Genomic DNA, 15,598 nt, shown 5'->3' with positions numbered 1-15,598 from the left:
TGAGGTGGATCAGTTAAGAGTGGACCAGATAGCAAAGGGCGCCCAGTCCCAGTGCCAGATCGCTTGAGGTCTCCGACTATCTCGTAAGACGTACCCCCCCCCCTTCGTTTGCTGAGCTGATCAGAGAAATACAAGAGAAGGAGAATGTCAGAGGCATGGGAGGCCTCCATCAGCAGGGTAGAGTCCTCAGTAGTGGTACCCTGTGGTGAACTGACCATGGAGAGCCTGCCCCGGGGAGTGGCAGAGATTGAGGCAAAGTTGAGAACAGCAGAAGCCCTCGGTTGTACAGGTGAACAGGATGGCAGTGATTGTCAGGAACACTACGAAGAGGGAGGTCACCTTCAAGTGGGGGATGCCCTGGTGATTCTTTTCGCGGTGACAGTAATGTCCAGAGTCCCTGTGTGACAAGCCGGGAAGAAACTATTGGGAAAAAGGGGAAGTTGACTGCTGAGTCATTCAACTTCAAGGTCTCACTGCTACCTGCGGGTTGGTAGAGAAGTTGTTGAAGCTGGAAGTTGTCTTTTGCACTGACGAGTTTGACGTGGGTTGTTCCAAGAGTACTCATCACAGTAGCTGAGTGACTGAGGACACCCCATTCAGAGAAAGGTCGCGGCAACTGGCCCCTGCAGAGGTGGAAGATGTTCGGCAACATCTTTGGAAGTTGAATGAAGTTGGGATCATCACTGAGTCCAGAAGCCCCGATGTGTTCCCAATAGTAATGGCCAGAAAGAAGAATGGGAAGGTATGGCTGTGTGTGGACTATAGGACCCTGAACAGGTGTACCGTCCCTGACCAGTATACGGTTCCAAGGATCGAAGATGCGCTGGCCTGTCTGAGTGGTGCTAAGTGGTTCAGTGTGCTGGACTTGAGGAGTGGATATTACCAAATCCCCATGAGCGAGGCTGACAAAGAGAAGACGGCATTGCTATGTCCACTGGGATTCTTCCAGTTCGAAAAGATGCCAGCAGAGAGGGCTTGGGGGTGTCCTGTATCAAAGTCAGGGCACTGGGTTGAGACCTGTTGCGTTAGTCAGCCGGAGTCTGTCACCCCCAGGGAAAAACTATCCCATGCACTAGTTCGAATTTCTGGCATTGAAATGGGCTGTGGTGGATAATTTGAGAGACTACCTCTTTGGTACCAAGTTTGAGGTGAAGACGGACAAAAATCCCCTAACTTATTCCTGACCTTGGCAACATTGGATGCCACAGGCCATCGTTGGTTGGTGCCATTGTCTGCCTGTGATTTCAGCCTGAAGTACTGGCCGGGAAGTAGGAATATTGACGCTGATGCTTTGTCCCGACGTGCACATGAAGGGCTGGACAGGGACGAGGAGTGGGAGAGCGTTCCTGCCCTGGGAGTGAAAGCCATGTGCCAGTTTGCCATCGTGGTGAAGGCAGATGGAAGGCAAGGGCAGGATCAAGCGGTAGATTAATTGGGAGCTTCTGATGATGCCATTCCATAAGTTTACTGTAACCTGACCGCTCTGAAGACAAACCGGTTACCGGAATTGAGTCCTGGGGAAATGGCAGGTGCTCAGCGAGATGACCTGGGCATCGGTACCATTTGGTCAGCAATCAAAAAGGAAGAATTGGCCCAGGCGGAGAAGACGAAAGATGTTGCACTGCCTCCATTACTGAGAGAGTGGCCCAGATTGGAGTTGAGGAATTGGATCCTATACCAGGTCACATCACCTCTGGACCGATCTCGGTGTACCCAGCTGGCTCTGCCTGAGAAGTATCGGAGGATGGTGTTGAAGTCACTTCATGATGATTCTGGACATTTGTGTGCTGAAGAGACCTATGGATTACTCAGAGATCGGTTTTACTGGCCCCGGATGAAGCCAGAGGTTGAAGAAAACTGCAATTCATGCATTCGACGCATACAGAGGAAGACACTGCCGAGGGCAGATCCTTTGTCCCATTTGCAGATTGCGGGGCCCCTTGACCTGGTGTGCATGGATTTCCTGTCAATGTGCCAGATGCCAGCAACGTGGCGAATGTCTTAGTCATCACGGATCACTACATCAGATATGCGCAGGCTTTCCCTACCAAGGATAAGAGGGTGTCCACAGTGGCCAAAGTGTTTTGGAAAGGTTTTTCATTTATTATGGCCTCCCCAGGCAGATACAGTGATCAGGGATGAGATTTCGACAGGAGGCTCATCCATGGACCAGTTAGAAAAATGGGCTGAAATGGACAGATGGAGTTTCATACAGACAAGTGTGAGGTATGGCACTTTGGAAGGAAAAACCAAGGTAGAACATACAAGGTAAATGGTAGGGCACTGAAGAGTGCAGCAGAACAGAGGGATCTAGGAATACAGATACATAATTCCCGAGAAGAGGCATCACTGGTAGATAGGGTAGCAAAGAGAGCTTTTGGTACATTAGCCTTTATAAATCGAAGTATTGAGTATAAGAGTTGGAATGTTATGGTGATGTTGTAGAACACAATGCAGGAAGGATATTAATAAGGTTGAAAGAGTGCAGAGAAGGATTACAAGGATGTTGCCAGGACTTGAGAAACTGAGTTACCGAGAAAGGTTGAATCGGTTAGGACTTTATTCCCTGGAGCATAGAAGAATGAGGGGAGACTTGATAGATGTATATAAAATTATGATGGGTATAGATAGAATGAATACAAGCAGGCTTTTTACACTGAGGCTAGAGGAGAAAAAAACAGAGGACATGGGTTAAGGGTGAAGTGGGAGAAGTTTAAAGGGAACATGGGGGGGGGGCTTCCTTCACTCAGAGAGTGGTGGGAGTGTAGAATGAGCTGCCAGGTCAAGTTGTAAATGCGGGCTCCCTTTTAACATTTAAGAAAAACTTGGACAGGTACGTGGATGACAGGTGTATGGAGTGGTATGGTCGAGGTGCAGATCAGTGGGACTAGGCAGAAAAATGGTTCAGCACAGCCAAGAAGGGCTAAAAGGCCTGTTTCTGTGCTGTAATGTTCTATGGTTCAATGAGTTACTGAGCATGCATGGCGTCATGAAGTCCTTATCACCCGCAGGGTGATCCCCAGCCTGAGAGGTTTAATCGGACCTTGCTAGACATGCTCAGAACCTTGGAGGTCAGCAGGAAGAGCAGGTAGAATCAACATATTGGACATCTGGCCCACTACTACAACAGTACCTGAAATGAAGCTACTGGGTACTCGCTATAGTATCTGATGTTTGGGCACGAGGCGAGGTTGCTCAATGACCTTTGTTTTGGGATGGAGAAGGACGACTGACCTCCGAAGACTTATCTGAAGTATGTGTCTGACATGAGAAGGTGTTACACGAGCAAGGCGGTGGACGAACCCAAGTGCAGAACACGGGCGCAGAGGCAGAGTTGGGAGGTATTCTTGATGTAACAAGCATGGAACAATGAAACAAGGTTACTTATACCAGAGTGAACCATGAACTGGCAGCTCCTTGTTGCGAGTATTAGACAGAGCGCTGCAGGATTGATAACACTTTCAACCTTGAATGGTCCCAGGAAGCGAGGGGAGAGTTTCCTATGCTCATTCTTGAGCGGGATGTCCTTGGAGGAAAGCCACACCATCTGCCCCGGTTGGTACTCAGGCACTATTGCCTGAGACTATTACTCAGACTCCGGTGCTGGTCGGCCGTCTTCATATTGCATTTTGCTGATCTAAGAAGGGCCATGCGTGTCTCCTGCGAAACGTTCAGGCACCGATCGATATGGTCCTGAACCGACGGTACTGCAGTCTCCTCTTCTTGTGCGGGGAACAGCGGGGGTTAGCACCACAGGGAACAGTCGAATGGAGACCTTCCAATGGCAGAGCTCACCAGAGAGTTGAGGGCATACTCAACCCACGGGAGGAGGTCGCTCCAGATCGACGGGTTGTTTGACGTTACACAACGTAGCGTCACCTCCAGGTCTTAGTTGATCCGTTCCGTCTGCCCGTTCGTCTGGGGGTGGAAGCAGGATGACAGGCTGACCGATGCACCCAAGGCTTGACAGAAGGCCTTCCATATCTGTGAGATGAACTGGGGACCACAATCGGAGACAATATATGTGGGGATTCCGTGGGGGCGTAAGACGTGGCAGACGAGAAGATCAGCAGTTTGTTGAAGAAGGGAGTTTAGGAAGGGCTACGAAGAGCACCGCCTTGGAGAACCGGTCTACCACAGTGAGTACGGTGATGTTCCCATGTGAAGGGGGTAGACCGGTGACGCAGTCCAGGGTGATGTGTGACCAGGGACAACCAGGGACAGATAGAGGACAAAGTAACCCTGCAGGTGGCCGATGAGAGGCTTTTTCCCCGGGCACAGATGGAAATGCCGAGACATGGGAACGGGTATCCGCCTCCGTGGATGGTCACCAAAAGTGTCTTTTCAGGAGCGCTAGGGTCCAAGCATTTCCAGGATGGCAGGTGAACCAAGACGTGTGCCCCCATTGGAGAACCTGAGGCCTGACGGAAACGGGCACGTACAGGCGATCGCTGGGGTCGGGGTCATCCCGTTGGGCTTCTTTTACTTTGGACTGGATCTCCCAAGTGAGAATGGCGACCACGTAGGACGGTGGGAGGATAGTCCCTGGACTGGAAGCGTCCTCCTTGGAGTCGTATTGGTGGGAGAGCGCGTCCGGCTTCCCGTTCTTGGACCCCGGTCTGTAATGGAAAACTTGACAGTCCAAAAAATAACGCCAACAGGCTTGGGGCCAGAGTTCAAACGTTTGGCAGTCTGAATATACCCCAGGTTTTTATGATCAGTCCATACTACAAACTGTTGTTCTGCCCCCTCCAGCCAGTGCCTCCATTCTTCCATTGCTAGTTTGACCGCCAGGAGTTCCCGATTTCCCACGTCGTAATTCCACTCAGTGGGGGACAGTCAACGAGAATAGAAGGTACAGGGGTGAAGCTTTTCATCCGAACTTGATCGTTGGGACAGGAATGCTCCTATCCTAGAGTCAGAGGCGTCCACCTCAACAATGAATTGACGGGCTGGGTCCGGATGGACCAGGATGGGAGCGGTGGTGAAACACCTCTTCAGGTCAGTGAACACCGAGTCAGCTTCGGAGTCTCAACAGAATGGGGTAGTAGGTGAGGTAAAGGGGCCGCCACTCGACTGTAGTCTCTGACAAATCTGCGGTAGAAGTTTGCAAACCCTACGAATCATTGAAGTTCTTTATGAGTCGTGGGCCTCCAGTAGGTAGCCCTGACTGGCGAGGGCCTGTTGTACAGGATCCGTGTCCGCTGGGTTCATTATGGCCAGTTCATTCTGTTACATGAGCAAGGCAGTGGACAAACCCAAGTGCAGAACACGGGGGCGGAGGCAGAGTCAGGAGGCATTCTTGATGTAGCGAGTGTGGAATCGGTATCCAGGAGCAATGCTAGACTTAGAACTGGCAGTCCTTAGAAACATGAAACAGGGTTACTCACACCAGAATCAACCACAAACCAGCAGCTCCTTGTTGTGATCACAGGATTTTTATCTGCAATTGCTGATGGAAAGCAAGTGTTTGTAGTTTGTGGAACCTGGGAATGATTGGAAACTAAACGAGGTGATTGAGGCTCAATTCCTGAGGTAAATAGCCAAGCGGGCGATTGTCAGAAGGGACCATGACAGAAGGGAGCTGAAAAGGGCTTATGAATTAGCTGGGGTCCTGGCTGCCAAGCAGAATCAAAGAAATAAGAGGAGGTATCATCAAAAGGTTAGGATCTCCCAACTCATGCCGGGAGACCGAGTCCTCACAAAGAATTTGGGGCTACTGTAGTGGAGAGCCAGATGCCAAATGTACCAGTTTTCCAGGTGAAACCAGAGGATGGGAATGGGCTGGTCAAGATTCTCCATTGGAACCACCTTGTGCCCCTGGGATAAGAGATGCGTGTTGACCCAGAGCCCAACCTGGAGCCTACACAGAGTAAGAGGACTCTGTGGTATCGCTGGGTGACTGAAAAGCCAATAACAGGAGAGATTAGACTGGCCCCCACCGCTAATGGGGTACAGACTTGGAGGATGAGGAAATAGGGGTGTGGTATATGCCGCATTTGCTAACTCCCCACTGATTGAAGAAGAGATTCCCAACCCTTCTCCCATTGAGTCAGGTGAAATCTGGGGGGGGGGGGGAGGGTCTTGTTTTTTGGAAAACAAGGACTTGTTTTTTTTTCCCAGGACTTGTGTTTTGCAGGAAGGAAATGAATAAATTTGGTGGGTGGAGCGTGTAATGTCCTGGGAAAGGTTTCACTGCTAATGTAATGGTTGTTCTGTAGCAGCAGTGTTTGGGCTATGACTAGAGTTAATGGCTTTGGAATATGCACTGTCCATAGAAGGGAATGTTTTCTCTTGTGCCTGTGAGCGAGCAATTCACGGTCTTTTGTTCACTGGAAGATGGAGAGAGAAGATGCCAAAATGAAGAGGTTGTAGACTGCAGGATGAAGTGGACTTGGAATGTGGCTGGGAGTCGATGATGCCCGGGGGAAATCAGTGGAGGACTGATAGACAGGAAACCGTGAGCTCCAATGTGCACATTAGACTGTTACATTAAAATGGGCCCTTTTCCTTTTGTTTTCCTTTACTAACCCTCTAGTCAAATTAAAAATTGTAAAGCTAAATCGTTTTATTGTATATGGTGTACTGTCTGTTATTTCCTGATATTGATTGGTAACAGAGGAACACATCACGCAGCATCCACACAAACAGGAGGTTTTGACCTTCGATGCAGGATTGATCATTTCTAGACTGGCATAGAAAGGGCATTAGGTGTTTTGAAGATCTTTTCATAGATAAGCACTTTGCAACTTTAGAACAATTCTCTGTAAAGTTTGGCCTACCCAACACTCATTTCTTTAGATATCTCCAAATTAGACATTTTATCAACCCTTTAATACCAAACTTTCCTGAGGTACCCGTTAAAAATGTTGTGGATTTGCTTCTTCATGTGAATCCATTGGGTAAAGGTTTAATTTCTACCATTCCAGATATGTTAACGATGTTGAAGCGAGCTCCCTTCAACAAAATTAAAACTGCCTGGGAGCACGATTTAAGTTTTTCTTTGTCTGATGAGGTTTGGGATTCAATTCTCAAGTCAGTTAATTCAACTTCTTTATGTGCTCGCCACTGCTTTTTACAGTTCAAGGTGTTACACAGGGCTCATATATCTAAAACTAAATTGTCACGGTTCTATCCTGATATTAATCCCTGCTGTGATAAGTGCAAAGGGGGCAAGGCCTCTCTTATTCATATGTATTGGGCTTGTCCTAGCTTGGAGAAATTCTGGAGTGATTTTTTAAAAACTTTATCTCACATACTTAATTGTTATTTGCAACCTAACTCTCTGATTGCTCCTTTTGGTACTTCGGGAGAAGTTAACATGCATTTAACTCCGACTAAGCGTCGTACATTGTCTTTTGCCTCTCTTTTGACCAGACGTGCAGTCCTTCTTAGGTGGAGAGATGCTGCCCCACCCATGCATGCTTAATAGCTGAGAGATGTTATGTTCTACTTAAACCTTGAAAAGATTCATTATTCACTCTTTAATTCAGATTTAAAGTTCCAAAAGGTGTGTGGACCTTTTCTTGAATATTTTCATAATTCCCATTTAGATTAATGGTGCATCCCTTCCATTTTTGCTTTTGCATTTAAATCCCTTACTTTCAGCTTCATATGGTTAAGATTTATGTTTTTTTTTATGTGTAAACATATTATAGGTTAGGTAGTAGTCAATGGACCTTTTTATAAATACAGTTCTGTGGTCATATAGTTCTGATCAACTTTTTTATATATCGTAAGGTTGGCTTGGAGTTGGGTAGTGGGAGGGTGGGGTGCTAACTAACTTTATACGATTCTACTATGGGTGATTTGCTTAATTGTTATGAATTGTACTTTGATACATTTGTTTTGCACTGTATAAACCTCTATTGATTTTTTGTTTTGTTGCATTGTAAAAACACATAAAAAATTAATTTAAAAAAACAAACAAGAGGTGTTGCATCTCAGATTTCACATGTTTGCTGGGGCCAGAGACTGTCTTCCCAAGACTAACGCAGCCAGCCGAACCGGAGTGTTACAATTCATTGTGGGTGTCTAGAGTGTGGATGTGAAGATGGAGGTATTTGAAAATTATGTGTAATTCAAAATGGAGTTTTCTGGATACATTATAACTACAGAATTGTCCCGCTGTTACATTTCATAGTCACAACAAGGGCTTTACCTGTGATGGACAGGCCTGTATCCAGGACTTTTTGTAGGCTTTTCCATTCAAAGGGTTTCCATACCAGTCCGTGATACAACTCACACTCTCCTCCCACTGGTTCCCGTCCCCCACTACTCCCCTCTGCCCTCCGCACCTCCCTCCCTTTAGTTCATGCTCCACCTTCATTATCTTCAGCCTTTTGTCACTCCCACCCTCACCTACAACCTTCCAGCACTATCCATTCCCCCATCTGCCTGTAAACCCGCTCACCTGGAGGCCCCTATCACCAGACAGCACTTGCTCTACCCCTCCCCTCGCCTCTTTACACCGGTCACCTCCCCTCTGTCTTTCACTCCACGGGAAGCGTCTCAACTTCAAACGTCACTTCGCCATTTCCACTCGAGATAGAGCGTATTCTAAGCGCAGGGGCGTTTGGGTAACTGACACCTCCATTTCATCATTTGTAAATCGCAACTTACATTAAACATTGCTTTCTTTTTTAAACATCACAACATGTGACCATCAAATGGCAAATTCGCTCCCAATATTCCCCGAGACTTCAGAAATACCGTACGGAAGAATAATTTATACGGCAATGACTGGTAAACATCACCGTTCGGCGCAGCCGTAAACCTGTTGCGCTTTTGTTCCCAAAATTTTCTGTTTTCAATCATAAAACTTATAACCTTCACAAGTTTACAGCATTTCTGAAACATCCACTTTAATTTGGTAAAGTTTTGGTATTTTTAGGTCTCCGCCACTAAAAATAAAGTTGACCGATGGTAGAGCAAGTCCTATGATGGATCTACGCCAATACCAATGAAGATAAAAGGGAGGTGGGGATGGCGAAACGCGCGCTCCTCCAAGCAACCAATAGCGACAGGCGGTCTGAATGATTCTCTAATCCTGTGAATGACGGGTGGGAGGACCGAAGGTCCTTTTAACCAATAGCGGTAAGAATAGAAACAGGAAAGCGGGACAATGGTTCACTGTATCTGCCTGACTTTTACTCTGCTGACTCCTTTATAGGTATCTGAGGCTTTTATGGCGGTGAGCAAACAACTTTAAGGTGCATAACCGCCCCTTCTGAACGTATCTTGACCCACGTATTTCATTTCACCCCATATTTCTATTTGTATCAATTTTTATTAAAAAAGACCTGTGCTCTGAAGTAACTGCACTATTATTTCAATCAATAATCCTGTGATCCTTTCTGCAAAATGCTGATAATGTTAAATAGAATTTAATTCTGTGATAACTTTAAAATTGACCATTCTCTCTCTTGATTATATCTTGATGATTACAATATTCACACCTCCCATTGTTATGTTTCTTCATGAAAAACAATTTATTTTAAACCTTTGTGCTCAAACCTCAGTCTCAATATTATCACCTCCTCCCTCCTGCTCTTCCCTGCATTCCTCAACCATCCCACTTCTCTCTGGATACTATTTTGAGTTGAAATAAGGTTTGTATTTTGCCCCATACAATGTCTTTTCTTGCCTCTGAATGTAAATCTTGTAGGCTCCCAATTGTTGTGCTTGAATCAGACAATATTACAACTCTCATCAGTCTCACTTCCTCCACCCACTGTAAAACGAATAGTCCAGTTGTCATTTCAGCTGAGAAATCATCATTTATCCTCACCTGCTTTTTCATGTTAAAATCAGGCACCATCAATCCTACCCTAATCTACTATTACCATTCTTGAAGCATCTGTGTACATTTGTAAATACCCATAATAATTATTATTTACATACTATCCTTTTTTTATTCATTTATTAATTTTTTAGAAAATTACAAAGAATAAATGTGATGATAAAATAGTAAGAAAGGAAAATAATATTAATCCTCCCCCCTCCCCTTAACCGTCCCCTCTTAACCCTTATCTAAAGAAAGAAAAAAAAAGAAGAGAAAGTTTGCCTGGATATCGGAGGATCCCCACATGCTCCATGGAGTTCAAAATAATTTTAATATTTAGTTTTACTTTCCCCAATTACTTCATAATTTTATCTTCAAAGGACCTATGTATTTAATCCTATCTTTTATAGGTATGGGAGCCAAATTTTCAAAAATATCATATTCATTTCTTAGATTATATGTAATTTTTTCAAGTGGAATACAACTATATATTTCATTATTCCAACGATCCATAGTTAAATATAAATCAGATTTCCAAGTAACTGCGATAACTTTTTTGGCTACAGCCAATGCAATTTTTATAATTTTTTTCTGAGACTTATTCAATTTAAGTTTCGGTATTGTCCCTTCAATATCTCCTAATAAAAATAATATAGGACTATGTGCGAGTTGTACTCTAGTAATTTGTTCCAATAAAAGTCTTAGATTTATCCAAAATGGTTGAATTTTAAAACAAGACCAAGTAGAATATAAAAAAGTACCAATTTCTTGATTACATCGAAAACATTGGTCAGACATATTTGAATTTAATCTATTTTCTGTGGTGTTATATATAATTGATGTAAAAATTATATTGAATTATTCTGTCGAACATTTATTGTATTTATCATACTATCAGACCATAATCTTGACCAGCTTTTTCCGTCAATTTTAACATTCAAATCAAATTCCCATTTTTGTCTTGATTTATGAATTCCTGACTTAATTGTCTGTTTTTGAATCAAATTGTACATACAAGATGTAATTTTTAAAATTTTTCCTTTTTGAATTAATATTTCTATTTCACTAGGTTTTGGCATCAACATTATCTGACCCAGCTTTTCTCGTAAATAAGCCTTTAATTGAAAATAACAGAAAAGAGTGTTGTTTGATATTTTATATTTATTTTTTAATTGATCAAATGACATCAATATACCTCCTTCAAAACAATCACCTATATATTCAATCCCCTTTTGGAACCAATTATGTAAAAGTTTATTATCCATTGTAAAAGGAATAAGCCTATTTTGAATTAAAGTTCTTTTTGCTAATAAAGATTTCTTTATCTCATCGTCCATATTTACCTTATTCCATAAATCAATCAAGTGTCTTAATATAGGAGATTCTTTTTTTTCCCGTATCCATTTGGATTCCCATTTATATATAAAATCTTCTGGTATGTTTTCTCCTAACTTATCTAATTCTACTCTAATCCATGCCGGTTTTTCTTCATCAAAAAAAGATGCAATAAATCTAAGCTGATTTGCTTTATAATAATTCTTAAAATTTGGAAGTTGTCACCCTCCTAAATCAAATTTACATGTCAATTTTTCCAATGATATTCATGACATCTTTCCTTTCCAAAGAAATTTCCTTACATATTTATTCAGTTCTTGAAAAAACTTCTGAGGTAATTGTATTGGTAAAGTTTGGAATAAATATTGCAATCTAGGAAATATATTCATTTTTACAGCATTAACTCTACCTATTAATGTTATTGGTAACAGCATCCATTTATCAAGATCCTCTTTTTTTTTAATAATGGCAAATAATTTTGTTTAATATAAATTTTTTACATCATTATCAACTCTAATACCTAAATTTTTATCCCATTTATTGACCATCGAAATTGAGTTACTAATCGACATTGATTATAATTTCCTTTGGTAAGGGGTAAAATTTCACTTTTATCCCAATTTACTTTATACCCTGATACTTTCCCATATTTTTCCAATCTAAAAGATAATCTTTGCAAAGATTGCAATGGGTTTGTTAAATAAATCAAAACATCATCAGCAAATAAATTAATTTTATATTCTTCTTGATTAACTCTAAAGCCCCCAATGTCTGAATCTGTTCTAATTAATTCAGCTAATAGTTCTATTGCCAATACAAATAAAGCAGGTGATAATGGGCAGCCTTGTCTAGTTGACCTCGTTAAGCAAAATGGTGTTGAAATCTGACCATTTGTAACTACTTTAGCTTGAGGATTAGTATTTAAGGTTTTAATCTATTGTATAAAAGATTTTCCTAACTCATATTTTTCCAATACCTTAAATAAAAAATCCCATTCCAATCTATCAAATGCTTTTTCTGCATCCAAAGCAACTGCCACACTCATTTCCTCTCTTTTTTGTGCCAAATGAATTATACTAAGTAACCGGGTTATATTATCCATTGATTGTCTGTTTTTAATAAAACCTGTTTGATCCATATGTATTAATTTTGGTAAATATTTAGATATTCTATTAGATAAAATTTTTGCTATTATTTTATAATCTGTATTGAACAAAGAAATAGGCCTACATGATGTTGGTTTTAAAGGATCTCTATCTTTTTTTGGCAATACAGTTTATATTTGTATCAATTTTTATTAAAAAAGACCTGTGCTCTGAAGTAACTGAATTACTATTTCAAGCAATAATCCTGTGATCCTTTCTGCAAAATGCTGATAATGTTAAATGGAATTTTATTCTGTGATAGCTTTAAAATCGACCATTCCCTCTCTTGATTATATCTTGTTGATTACAATATTCACACCTCCCATTGTTATGTTTCTTCATGAAAAACAATTTATTTTAAACCTTTGTGCTCAAACCTCAGTCTCAATATTATCACCTCCTCCCCCCTGCTCTTTCCTGCATTCCTCAACCACCCCACTTCTCTCTGGATACTATTTTGAGTTGAAATAAGGTTTGTATTTTCCCCACATACAATGTCTTTTCTTGCCTCTGAATGTAAATCTTGTAGGCTCCCAATTGTTGTGCTTGAATCAGACAATATTACAACTCTCATCAGTCTCACTTCCTCCACCCACTGTAAAACGAATAGTCCAGTTGTCATTTCAGCTGAGAAATCATCATTTATCCTCACCTGCTTTTTCATGTTAAAATCAGGCACCACCAATCCTACCCCTAATCTACTATTAACATTCTTGACGCATCTGTGTACATCTGTAAATACCCATAATAATTATTATTTACATACTATTCAACAATACCTTGATTTAGAATCACTTCTTTATTTTTCTGTCCCTTTTGTAATAATTTAGGATCCACCTCTGGTGCTTCACACAATCATGGAGACAGCCCAGGAAAAGGCTCTGTATCACTCGCTGATTTATTACTAATTCCTGTCCCGTTCTGCTTTCCCTTCAATAGTCCGTGCAAAACTTCAGAATTTCCTTTTCCCAGCATGGGTCTAAAAGCTGTTTACTTGGATGATGTTCTCCAGGCCCTTGTAGGTTTACCCAATAGGTTAACACAAGCTGTGTTCTGCTCAGTACCAGAGGTGTCTCCCCCAACTCCACCTTTGAATTACATCCAGTTTATTGAGCACACAGTGTGATGCTGATCCATATACCATACTTCCATAGTCCAGTATTGATCTTATTAATCCTGTATATATTGCTTTCTAGGATTTCCTATCAGCTCCCCATTCCTTTTTTGTTAAACACCTCATAACATTTAGCACTTCCTTACTTTTGGTTATTATTTCTTTCATATGTGTTGACCATGTGAGTTTTTTATCAAACCAAATTCTTAAAAATTTAAAGGAATCCACAGTTTCTATTCTAATCGATAATCAATTAAATGGAGTGATGAGGTTGAGGATCGAGTTGTTGGTTTACAAACAGAAGCAGTGTGTAGTGAGACTGAGAGCAAGCAGAGGCTGATGACGGCAAAGCTGCAATCAATGGGATGAGTTGCAGTGTAAAAAGGGGGTCAGAAATCAAAAAGGGTGTTGAATACCGGATTGAAAGTGTTATCTTTGAATTCACTCAGTATACAGAATAAGGCAGATTAACTTGTAATGCAGCTACAGATTAGCATGTATGACATTGTGGGCATCACTGAATCATGGCTGAAAGAGAATTATAACTGGGAGCTTGACATCCAAGGACACACATTGTATCGATACGGTAGGCTGAGGGCATGGTGTGGCTGTGTTAGTAAAAAAAATAAATCAAATAATTAGAAAGAGGTGACACAGGATTGGAAGATGCAGTATTGTTCTGTGTACAGCTAAGAGACTGCAAGGGTTAAAGACCCATTTGGGAGATATATCCAGACCTGCAAACAGCAGTAAAAACGTGGTCCACAAATTACAACGGGAGATCGAAAATGTATGTCAAAAGTGCAATGTTAAGATAGTCATCAGGAATTTCAGTATACAGGTAGATTGAGAAGGGTTGCACCTGAACTGGAGGGGAACCAATATCCTGGCTTTGCTGATGCTACTTGGGAGAATTTAACCTAGTTTTGCACAATGTGAGAACCAGAGCCCCAGGATAGCATGGGAAGGATCGGACCTTAAGTTAGATGTCAGTGAAGGTATTGAAAGGCAAAACAGAAACAACAGGCATGATGGGTTGGATAGTTTGAAGTGTGTATATTTTAATGCTGGGAGTATTATGGGTAAGGGTGCTGAAATGAGAGCATGGATCAGTACACGGAACTACGATGTTGTAGCCATTACTAAAATTTGGTTGAGAGAGCGGCAGGAATGGGTGATTAATGTACCAGGTTTTTGAAGTTTTAGAAAAGATAGAGGAGGAGATAAAAGGGGGGTGGAGGTTTGTATTACTAATCAGGGACAATGTCACAGCTGCACTCAGAGGAGACATAATGCAGAGGTCAGAAACTGAGTCCATTTGGGTGAAACTCAGGAATAGGCAGAGTGCAATCACTCTGATGGGATACAACTAGGGGACATAACCTCAAGATTTTGGGAGGTAAATTTAGGATGGAGGTGAGGAGGAACTGCTTTTCCCAGAGAGTGGTGAATCTGTGGAATCCTCTGCCCATTGAAGCAGTGGAGGCTACTTCAAAAGATATATTTATGACAAGTTGGATAGATTTTTTGCATAGTAGGGGAATTAAGGGTTATGTGGAAAAGGCATGTTGGTAGAGATGAGTCCATCGCCAGATCAGCCGTGATCTTATTGTATGGCGGAGCAGGCTCGACGGGCCAGATGGCCTACTCCTGCTCCTATGTCGTATGTAGTAAAGACCCCCTAATAGCCACCAGGACATTGAAGAACAGATTTGTAATCTGATTAAGGAAATGTGTAAAAATAATGGGGTTGTTGTCATGGGGAATTTAAAATTCCGGAATATAAACTGGGACCTTCTTAGTTTGAGGGGTTCAGATGGGGCTGAATTTGTTCAGTGCATCCAGGAAGATCTCCTAAATCAATATGTGCACGGTCCAATGAAAGGAGGGCCATTCTGTACCTGGTGCTGGGTCATGAGCCTGACCAGGTGATGGACTTTTCAGTGGATGAACAGTGACCACAACTCCTAATCTTTCAGCCTACTGTGCTATTCCATGCCCGCACTTCAGGAAGTCAGATCACCTGGCTGTACTTCTCCTTCCTGAGTATAGGCAGAGACTGAAGACTGCAGCAGCAGTAGTGAGGACCAAGAAGGTATGAACAAGGGAAGCTCAGGAGTGCTTACAGGGCTGCTTTGAATCAGTGGTCTGGACCATATTCAGGGATTCATCTCCGAATCTGGATGAGTATTCTGCAATTATTACCAACATCATTAAAAC

At 42.2% G+C, this 15,598-nt stretch overlaps 1 long non-coding RNA gene across 2 annotated transcripts in view; it reads right to left on the bottom strand.

Moving 5' to 3' along the window:
- Positions 1-15,598, bottom strand: part of LOC140716625 (uncharacterized) — a 109,870-nt gene that overhangs the window by 75,223 nt on the left and 19,049 nt on the right. The window lies entirely within an intron of this gene.

The sequence above is a fragment of the Hemitrygon akajei genome, chromosome 25 (assembly GCF_048418815.1).
Source record: "Hemitrygon akajei chromosome 25, sHemAka1.3, whole genome shotgun sequence".
In the NCBI taxonomy this organism is placed as follows: domain Eukaryota; kingdom Metazoa; phylum Chordata; class Chondrichthyes; order Myliobatiformes; family Dasyatidae; genus Hemitrygon; species Hemitrygon akajei.
The sequence above is the reverse complement of the archived record's forward strand: the minus strand, read 5'-3'. Positions and strand labels throughout refer to the sequence as shown.